The sequence below is a fragment of the Sapajus apella genome, unplaced genomic scaffold, assembly GCF_009761245.1.
Source record: "Sapajus apella isolate SASKATOON/1434 unplaced genomic scaffold, GSC_monkey_1.0 scaffold18, whole genome shotgun sequence".
In the NCBI taxonomy this organism is placed as follows: Eukaryota; Metazoa; Chordata; class Mammalia; order Primates; family Cebidae; genus Sapajus; species Sapajus apella.
The window spans coordinates 11447171-11458577 of record NW_022436958.1 but is presented as its reverse complement, the minus strand read 5'-3'; the positions used below and the strand labels follow the sequence as shown (position 1 = coordinate 11458577).

General features: G+C 36.9%; 1 non-coding gene across 1 annotated transcript; it reads left to right on the top strand.

The window, feature by feature from the left end:
* The first annotated feature begins 257 nt into the window (after positions 1 to 257).
* On the top strand, positions 258 to 364 carry LOC116557174. The gene has a single exon (XR_004271386.1). It is a non-coding gene; the product is annotated as a U6 spliceosomal RNA (small nuclear RNA).
* The last annotated feature ends 11043 nt before the right edge of the window (positions 365 to 11407 follow it).

The following is an 11407-nucleotide window of genomic DNA, read 5'->3' as shown; positions in this document are numbered from 1 at the left end:
TCACTGCAACCTTTGCCTCCCAGGTTCAAGTGATTCTCCTGCCTCAGCCTCCCGAGTAGCTGGGAGGCACCTATCACCATACCCAGCTAAGTTTCGTATTTTTAGTAGAGACAGGGTTTTACCATGTTGGCCAGGCTGGTCTTGAACTCCCGACCTCAAGTAATCCGCTCACCTCAGCCTCCCAAAGTGCTAGGATTACAGGTGTGAGCCGCCATGCCCAGCCTTGCTGCGGCAATTTCTTAAAATAAGACAACACAGTGCTTGCTTTGGTAGCACATATACTAAAATTGGAACAATGCAGAGAAGATTAACATGGTCCCTGCACAAGGATGTCATGCAAATTCATGAAGCATCCCACAGTTTTTTAAAAAAAGGCAACAATAAAGTTTTCTGTATTGATTGACTCTAATACATTCCTTTTGTGATTTCACAAAAGGAATGTAGCATACAATGCTGTTTCATAGCATTTTACCCACAGTAGAACTTTTTTCAGAATTGGAGTTAATCCTCTCAAAGCCTGCTGCTGCTTTATCGACTAAGTCTGGGGAGGGTTCCAAATCCTTTGTTGTCATTTCAGCAATGTTCACAACATCTTCACCAGGAGTAGCTCCATCCCAAGAAACCATAAGAGACATATGCTCATCTATAAGAGACAACACCTCATCAATTAATGTTTTATCGTAACATTGCAGCAATTCAGTCACATCTTTAGGCTCCACTTCTCTCGCTCATTGTACCACATCTGCAGTTACTTTATTGAAGCCTTGAACCCCTCAAAGTCATCCATGAGGGTTGGAATTAACGTCTTCCAAACTCCTGTTAATGTTGATATTTGACCCCCTCCCATGAATCACAAATGTCCTTAATGGCATCTAGAATGGTGAATCCTTTCCAGGAGGTTTACCATTTATTTTGCCCAGATCCACCAGAGGAATCACTATCTTGGGCAGCTAGAGCCTTATGAAATATATTTGTTAATTAATAAAACTTGAATGTCAAAATTATTCCTTGATCCCTGAGCTGCAGAATAGTATTTGTGTCAGCAGGCATGAAAACAACATTAATCTCCTTATACATCTCCATGACAGCTCTGGAGTTCCTACTTACATTTTCAATAATTGGTAGTATTTTGAAATGTATCTTTTTTTCTCTCAGCAGTAGGTCTGAACAGTCTGAACAGTGAGCTTAAAACAATCAATAAACCATGCTCTAAACAGATGTGTTGTCATGCAGGCTTTTTTTTCCATTTGTACAGGACGGGCTGAGTAGTTTTAGCATACTTCGTAAGAGCCCTAAATGCAGCTGATGACTTGAAGTTGAAGCCAATGATCTTTTGGAATTGTAAAAGATCATTGGCTTCAGCGTAAAGACACCAGCTGCATTTGACTCAAATATGACAGACCACCTGTCCTTTAAAGCTTTGAAGCCAGACATTGACTTATCCTCTCTAACTATGAAAGCCTTACATGGCACCTTCTTCTAATTTAAAGCTGTTTCATCTACATTGAAAATCTGTTGTAGCCATGCTCATCAATAATCTTAGTTAAATCTTCTGAATAACTTGCTGCAGCTTCTCCATCAGTACTTGCATCTTCACCCCTTACTTTTATGTTATGAAGATGGCTTTTTTCCTTCAATCTCATGAACCAGCCTCTGCTATCTTCAGACTTTTCTTCTGCAGCTTCCTCTCTCAGCCTTCATAGAATTCAAGAGACTTAGGGCTTTGCTCTGAAATAGGTTTTGGCTTAAGAGAATGTTGTGGCTGGTTTGATCTTCTATCTAGACCACTTAGACTTTCTCCATATCAGCAGCAAAACTGTGTTGCCTTCTTATCATTCATGTGTTTACTGGAGCAGCACTTTTAATTTCCTTTGAGAACTTTTCGTTTGCATTCCAATTTGGCTAACTGGTACAAGAAACCTAGCTTTTGGCCTGTCTCAGCTTTTGATATGCCCTCCTCAAAAATAAAAAATCATTTCTAGCTTTTGATGAAAAGTGAGAGACGTGACTATTTTTCACGCGAACACTTAGAGGTAATTGTAGTGTTATTAATTGACCTAATTTTAATATCATTGTGTCTCTGGTAATAGGGAGGCCTTAGGGGAGGAAGAGAGATGAAAGAAAATCATCAGTCCCATGGAGAAGTCAGAACACACACATCGATTGATTAAGTTTGCCTTCTTATGTTGGCTCAGTTTGTGGTGCCCCAAAACAATTGCAATAGTAACAGCCAGGATCACTGATCACAGATATCCATAACAGATATAAAAGTAATAAATAAGTTTGAAATATTGTAAGAATTACCAAAATGTGACACAGACACAGGCAGTGAGCACATGCTGTGGGAAGAGTGGCACCGAGAGTCTTGGTCACGCAGGGTTGCCACAAATCAATCTGCAAAAAATGCAGTATCTGTGAAGCACAGGAAAGAGAAACACAGTAAAACAAGGTTTGTCTGTATTAATTCATTTATTTATTCTTTTTGTTATTATAAAAACCTATGTCATTGCTGGCCAGTTATGCTGAGCACCCTGAGGTGTAAATCATATATTTTCTCTAAAACAGGTTAATGAAACATTCAATCACAAATCACCTGTTTAAAAGTTAATTCATTGTGCTAAAACTGACTGTTTATAATTTTGTAATATTACAAATCATTTGCTAAACATTATTACTAGGTTTGTAGACTTTTCTTGGCCTGTGGGAACTGATGAGCATTAAGCTACGCGTGGTGGTTTTCGGTGTCTCTCTCTCTTTCTGTCTTTCTTTCTTCATGTATGTACATATGTGCCCATATATAGCAAAGATCTCCCTTAAAAGAAATTGTAAAATGAAATCTGCGTATGTGAAGTAACTAAAATATTGCTGACACTTTTGAGCAGCACTCTCCCTTTGCCTCTTACCATTACCACTTAATGACTCCTCAGGTGCTGCCACGGAACTCTTGGGGTCTGAATTATGTGGTTGAGAGCCATTGGGCCAGCAGACAAAAGAAGAAGAAAAACATTTGAATAACTCCTTGATAGAGTATCCTCTGTCCTCCTCTCACATGTATTAGTAGGTAGTAAGCAACTGGGGTAGTAGTCAACGGGTTGAAAGATAATTTATCTTTTCTTATCTGCTTGTGAATCATTCATATATTGTTCATGAAACAAAGAGATTTTGACTCTCTCTTCCCCATCCCATTTGCCTAGACATGTAGAGGACTGTGTTCTGTGATCATACTTGGTATGACTGAATTAGATTATTGTGTGGAGAAAAGCAGAATACACTTGTTTGCAGAGTTCTGTGCTTTATTGTCCTGTAGAATAAAAAGGAAAGATGGGAGGCTAATATGGGCTCCCCAGTATTTTATTTTGCCAAAGAAAGAATATTTCAAAGAGCAATCACTAAAGGATACTTCAAAAACTTTGATACTTCATAAAAGAAAGGACACAAAACAGCAAAATTTTGGAATATAATAATCTCAGAGTTGTTCAAGAGTCAACATTGGTGGCTACTTGAACAGAAGGAAGAATACTTTCTTTTTGGAATAGGACTTGGGATTCAACCCCAGCTCTGCTGTCATTACCTATGTAACACTGGCTAAGATAATTAATCTTTCAGAGCCTCATCTGCAAGATGAAAACATGTATCTCACATGGCTGTTAGAATGCCACTGATGAATAAATGCCACATGTCCATGGAATTTTGTACACAGTAGGTTCTCAATAAATATCCATTCTCTCCCTCTTGCACCAGATTCTTCCTTTCTCTTCTTACTTATGTCAGAGGATTGTTTTGATGTTCAAGTAAGAAGATAGTGAGAAAATGCTTGGTGAACCTTAAAGCACTATTTAAATTTGAGGTTCATGGGACATACGGTGCTTTGTGTTAAGCATATGCACGTTCCTTTTTAGAAGATATGTGGATAACTGGCACAATCACACTCAGGGAGCAAAATGTAATGACTTTGTCTTATTCCTTGAGGGCTCACATCATCTTTTGGGTGAAAATATACATAAAATACAGATAGTATTTTAGTAAGTACTGCCCATATAGTGCACATATCTTTTGCATGTTTTTTAAACAAAGAACATTAACCATTCAACTCACAGATTTTCCTGCATGACAAACTAAGGTGTAGTTATAAAGTCCATTGGAGCTGTAAAGTGTTTGGAATTATATTGCAGTAAGTGCTATTGCATTCAATCTCACCGAGCTGTTAAGGTGTTTTATAATGGGATGTAAATATTTATGGCCTGTTTGAGAATAACCAAAGAAAAGTGCTTTTCATTATTTTACTTCATATCCTGTTAGCCAGGTATATCTTTTAGTCTTTCAACGCTTTCATAGCTCGGAAAGTGATGTCAACTTTGGGGCAATATATGATTGAGAAAAGAATTAGTCTACTTTTGTCACTGTGTCAAATTGCCTGGTAGCTGCTTCACTGAAGGAGTGCCTTGGGAGCACATACTACATTTTCTGTGTATTCTTTTGGTACCAAGTAGAGCCTTAAGAATGCTTCTATAGATGTGTAATGAATAATAATTGTCCATAGCCAACAAAGCCCTCTAACGTTCTACAGGGAAACCTGTGAGTTTCACATTCTTAACCTGGTTTGATACCTCCTGGAGAGTTTTAAGTTAAGAAAAAGTATTTCTGCTTTAAATTCCTTTCCTTCAGAGAAAACTCGAAAAACAATTGCATACATTTCTTCAAGAATAAAATTCTGTTTTTAGGGCTCAATCTTAGTTCTGACATTTTTGTATGTGTAGCTCTAAGGCTATTGCAGCCATCACAGGTGGTTCATGCAAATGAATTTAAGCTATTGCTCATCACTAAAGCAAATAGGAAAGTCTGGAACACACATTTTATTAAGGAAATAAGAAAAGATGATACTATTTTCATTATCACATACTGTGCTTTACAACATCTAGTTATAGAAAACAGGAAAGGTTTAAAGATTCAAAAATAATGACTTAAAACCACTTTGTTCTCAGATCTGTCACTGCAGTTTTTGTCAGATAAGTTTAAATACTGATAATTGGTTTATGCCAAAGGACAGAGGACAGTCATTTCAAAGCTTTCCTGTTCACAAACTATTAAATTGCTAGAAATAATGATCACAACAAAGTGACACATAATTTAGAAAGAATGTAATGCATGCTTTTAATCAGAACAACAATAACACACACAAAAAACTAATAAGTATGGAAATGGCAGAAAGCATTGAATTCAGTAATAGACACAAATGAAAAGCAACTGCTTGACAAAGACAGCTGTGAATGGTCTATGTGCCCCTCACATCCCCCCATCTCATAAAAAAGATGTTCACATTTGGAAATATGGTTACAAATGCAAATCGCTGATTTCTTGCAAGACCATGACGGCTCTGTAGTACATATCAAATGGGTCCATTTTAGATCTGTAAAAGGATTCTTTCAGATGTGAAGACTTGGGAGCAACTGTGAAACTGTCTTTATTCAGATCCTTTGAAATATAAAGCGGCGATTTTAGACCACCACGGATTGTAAGGCATGCCAACTGATGTTTATAACAACTTAGCCTTCCGTTTCTTCATATCTGATTTTATTCAATGTTTGTCAAGGAGTATATTTAACTTTGATGTTTCCAACAGGAATTCATTGTCTTTAATTTTTATTCCATGTTTTAATAGGCAGGTAATGAAAAGAATTATTTGCATGTTGAATTTATACCTCAGGCTATACCTACAAAGAAGAGAGGTCTGAAGTTATTGTTGTGGTGGGATTTACCTTCTTAATAATAAATTCTATTGGAAAGGTGGAGATGTCATTAAAAATTAGGTTGGAAAGAAATTTTCAACACAACTTTGATGGATGAAAGCGTTGATTATTATTTATAAAAAGAGAGTCTATTTAAAATGCACCCTTTCTCAATTTAAAGAAGTTAAAAAACTTAAAAACAGAACTACTTTTTCATAATTTAGACATAAGGGTCTATGTACAGAAATCACTTCCTTTCCAACCAAGCAGGCAAAATCTGGCAAACCCCAAAGAAAATTTTAAGGAAAATTAAGAGACAGTAAAGCTGATTAAAAACAGATAACACTTTAATTGGCTTAGAAATAGCCAACTCCAAAAATTAAGTTAATAAATTTTCATTGCAAAAATTTATTGTTTTTACTTTACTGTGGATGGTTTTTTAGAGTTGAATTACTTAATTTGAACTTAATTAATTAATTCAATAAAAGTGGGATTAAAAAATAAATTTGTTGTTTTTTTCAAACCATGAATCAAACTCTGAAATTAGGTGAGTCTCTCCTTCCAATTTGGAAATATGACAGTTTCATTACGTGAACTCTCATCCTCTCTTTAAATACATTTACTGCAAAGTTCCTAGCAGTGTATTGTCCAAGTCCAGGTGAAAAACAATTTCACTAACTATAACAACAAAAATTCAATGAGCAATTTTCATCATCATTTCTCTCACCTATCACACCAATTTCTAAACCATTTTTCACTTCTTAAATGCTCTCTTTTGGACCAATCTATAATATAAACATTCTAAATTCTATTCAGTTTTATAACAGCTGTAATGAGGTATAATGTACTTACCATAAAATTCACTAGTATAATTCAGTAATTTTTAGTAAATTCACAGACCTGTGCAGCCATCAGCAAAATCAAATTTTAAAACTCTATCCTTACATTGTTTTAATGATTTTGTTTTTCTTTTTGTGTATTCATTACCTGCTGTGAATGCGATAAGAAGAGATTTTATAACTGGATAAAGGAATAAAAGGAAAATGTTATAGGGAAAAAAGTTAGGGTTTATTTATTCATTTATATGTCCATCCATCCATCCATCTATTCATTCACTCATTTAACAGATATTGTATTCTTAGCATAAGCCAGGTTGGGGCTTACTGATTTTAATAGAAATATTTTTCAGACATAATCTGGTGGGTGGATAAAAAATTTAGCCTTATTACTACCATGAACATGACAGTGCTATCATAGGGTATGCACAGGGCAAGGTGAAATGCACAGGAGGTTGGCGCCAGCTTTCTGGAAGAAGGGCTTTAGACAGATGTGAAGGATGGGTGGGCAGTAGCCAGCCAAAGAAGAGCAAGGCTGCTTGAGCATCAGTGCTTATGCTCTCACCACCCTGTGCCTGTCTCTAAGCAGGTTTGACTTGGGGTATTCAGCAGGCACAGCAGAGCCTGGAATCCAAGCCTGGGGAGGTAAATGGAGCAATGAGGCTGGAGGAAAAAACAGGGACCAGACACGATGGACCCTGAGCAGGCTCTCAAGAAGTGTTTGTTCACACGCAAGGAAATTCAAATTACTTATTAGATTTTCCTGGTCTTGAAGATTTGAGAAACGTACCTGTAAGATTTAGCCTCCTTCAGGTTCATCGGATGAAAATATCTGAATATAACTGTGATTTTATGTGAGAAGAGTAGGTTCTTCTTTTATCTTTCAAGATGAACACATCTATTAACCTGACTTCCATATCATTTACATGTATAATAGTTCAAAGTCTTTGATTCCTAAAGAGAGATGAAAACATTAATAGAGAAAAAGATTGAGAGAGACAGAGAAAGAAGAGAGAATACTGACAGTATATGATAATAAATTTGATGTGGGGAGGATTTCTGGCAATGATTTTTCAATTTCAGTATTTAAGTTGATCCTAGTTGTAACTCATTATTCCAGGATTCACTTCCAAAGTCAAGGGCCTGGGGAAGCTGAGGAAGGGTTTCTCAGTGTGGATTCTAGGGCTACTGGACTAACTTTGCTTACTGTGGGGCTAAATATTCTTTGGATGTTGACATTGCAGAGTTAATATCTACTTGCACACATTGTGTGCTTCTTTGCATCTCTCATGGCCAAGAAGCCCACAGAAAAAGCCCCAGCATGTATGGTTTCAGCTGGCTGTGGATAATTAGGGTGTCTGCTTCATGTGCTGCCCCCTGGGAAGACAGTTAGCTCAATCCATTGGTATGGATTGTTCTGCCAGTGTAACAGGATCATCAGTTACTGCCCAGCCTGTTAAGCAGACTGTCCTCTCAAGATAACTGAAACACAACTGGAGTCCCTGACTAGTTCATCCTCTGTGAGAAATGTGAATGCCATCCCAGCCAGGTAAAACTCTTTAATCAGAAAATATATTTTGTTCCTTGCAGTTGGCTAACCTCCTGGTCAAATAAAAATGAATATTTCCAATTAAGGTCCAAGAATGGTTTCAATAATATATATCTGTATTTTTTCAGAGAGAACAAATTCTGAAAGTGGTTGGTATTTTTCATTCTCTGAATCTACATACCAGAAAACCCTATGGATGAAGGTGGAAAGGCTAATCCCTCTTATCTAGTCTGACACTAATAAAGCTGTTAACAAGGTTCAACTGAAGCAACAATGGCTAAGAAGAGCAGAGCCGAATTCCTTAGATCAGCCCTATTAAGTTAGACAGATGTCAAGTTTAATCAATCTGGTGACCTTAAGGACTTTGGCAAATGTCCTTTTTTATATCTTACTGCTGTTTTTAGCTGTTGCATTAACCTGTTTTGCATAGATGTAATTATCCTTCATAGATATTATATAATCAGGGCAGTTTAAACTTAGCAGTTTTATTTATCTGTAACTTATAATAGAAAGGTTTCCTAGTGTACTAATTACTTTAAATTTAAGGGATTTAGAGAAATTTTAATTTCAGGGCAATTTTTATTTATCTATTAGTTTTATTTATCTGTACTTAATAATAGAAAAGCTTCCTGGTGTGTCAATTTCTTTAAATTTAAGAATGAACATACAGGCTAGGCACAGTGGCTCATGCCTGTAATCTCAGCACTTCAGGAGGCCGAGGCAGATGAATCACTTGAGCCCAGGAGCTCAAGACCAGCCTGGGCAACATAGCGAGACCCTATTTCTACAAAATATTTTACAAAGTAGCTAGGTGTGGTGGTGCGTGTCTGCAGCCCCAGCTACTTGGAAGGCTGAGGTGGGAGGATCCCTTGAAATTGGGAGATTAAGGTTGCAGTGAGTGGAGATTGCACCACTGCACTCCAGCCTGGGTGGCAGAGTGAGACCCTGCCTGTAAAAGAATAAAATAAGAAAAAACATACACACAATGAACATACACACAAGAATAAAAAAAAATAGAGCCCATCAAAAGGCTTATTTAAGATACCCAAGTTGGATACTGTATGTATTTGTGGTTTGGAGAGAGTGACTTAAGGTATGCATATGATAAATAAGCCTGTTTTATGCATTTTGTTAATGAATAATATACTTTTTTCAACTATCATTTAAATAATTCATTGACAGCTGGCTCTCTCTAGTTGTTTTTTCTCTAGTGGCCAATACCTAGAAATGTAACGTTTCACAATTAGGGAGTTGTTTCTTTGACGTGAGACTTTCCAGCACAAGTGATAATGACCTCAGATTTACATATGAATAGTTGGGTGTTTAATATAGCCTTTTTTAAAAAAGTAGATTCTTATGTGTGGAAAACAGGGTATGTGGGATTATAGAGTTGAGGTGGTGGAGTAGAAATGATAGAAAAAGATGGGCAAAGAAAGTGGAGCCAGGAGCCTGGGAGCTTTGAAAACTGACTTTACAATCTTGCCTGGGTTTTGAGCAGGTCATTAATTCTATCAGTGAATATTCATTAAATACCTGCTCTATACTCAGTAGTGTGTTGAAAATTATCTGTCATTTTCCTTTTGGTTGGACTTTGTAGATTGTGAAGCTAAAGGGGTTCATCTATAACAACTATCCTTCCTTTAACTCCCTGAAGTGGGCCTTATAGAAGTCTTGTCTTTATAGAAATGAGAACATAAACACTTTATTGTCACTTCTGATTAAAAGCTAACATTTATATTCAAATTGAAGTTGGATAAATGTAGGTTGTACTTCAGATTCTAGAGCACAAATGACACCCAAACTTCAGGCAGGGCAGTTAAGCATCATTTACTCCTCTGCTTACTGTGGGGCTAAATATTCTTTGGATATTGACATTGCAGAGTTAATATCTGCTTGGATACATGGTGTGATTCTCTGCTTCTCTCATGGCCAAGAAGACCACAGAAAAAGTGCCAATATGTATGGTTTCAGCTGGCTGTGGATAATTAGGGAGTCTGCTTCCTGTGCTGCCCCGTGGAAGGACAGCTAGCTCAATGCATTGGTATGGATTGTTCTGCTAGATCATTGTCATACCTTCCTCATGGGTGGCTCTGAGAATTACATATGACAAAAATGTATTTAACATACCTGGAATGTGTTTAAAGTGCCTTACAAAAATTAATTAAAGGCACACTGCCTGAGCCCCTGTTGATTGTAGGAGGAGAAACACAATGAGAGGAGATCCATCAGGAAGTTAGCACCTATAGCCAAGGGCTGAAGAGTCCTAGTTAAAATGAAAGCTGTGGAAATAGGATTAAATTACTTTTAAAAAGAATTACTTATTGTACAAACAATATTACAGCAACAATATGAGAAATCAAAGTCAAGCAAAAATTACTCCAATACAATCATTTCTCAGATTCTAACATTCCTTTAATATCTGAATATTATGCAGCCATAAAAAAGGATGAGTTCATGTCCTTTGCAGGTACATGGATGAAGCTGGAAATCATCATTCTCAGCAAACTGACTTAAAAACAGAAAACGAAACACTACATGTTCTCACTTATAAATGGGTGGTGAACGAGAATACATGGACACAGGGAGGGGAACACCATATCCTGGGGCCATTCATGGGGTGGGAGGCTAGGGGAGAGACAGCAGGGGGTGGGGGGATTGAGGAGGGGTAGCATTAGGAGAAAGACCTAATGTAGGTGATGGGGTGATGGATGCAGCAAACCACCATGGCGTGTGTACACCTATGTAACAAACCTGCATGTTCTGCATATGAACCTCAGAACTTAAAGTATAATAATAATTTTAAAAAATCTCATGTTCTTATCTACTCTTTGTTTACATGCACATGTATGATGCAACTTTAATACAGGCACAATTTTACATCCTCTCCTTTTCCCTTATGTAATTACTTGTTTGCCTGATATTGGACAGTAAATTGTTTCCAGATCTTCCCACTGTAATGAATCTTGTAGCAACAATAAATCTTGAGTTTAGTTTTGCTCATCTTCAGGCTGTTTCCTTAGAAGACATTTCTTAGGTATGAACATTGTGTATCTTTAACAGTGTTGCCAAATGGCTTTTCAAAAAGGTTGTCCTGGTTTGTACTGGCATTGTTAGTGAACGGATAGATGCACAGTCATCTCACCATTCATTCTGTGAGACAGAATGTGAAGACAAAGTTATCATTGGTACATGATTAATGAATGAATGAATTAATGAATGGATAGATGCACAGTCCTCCTGAAAACCTAATTGACAATGGTGAGGCAGTGCCATTATTTTTAATTTGTCCTGTAAAA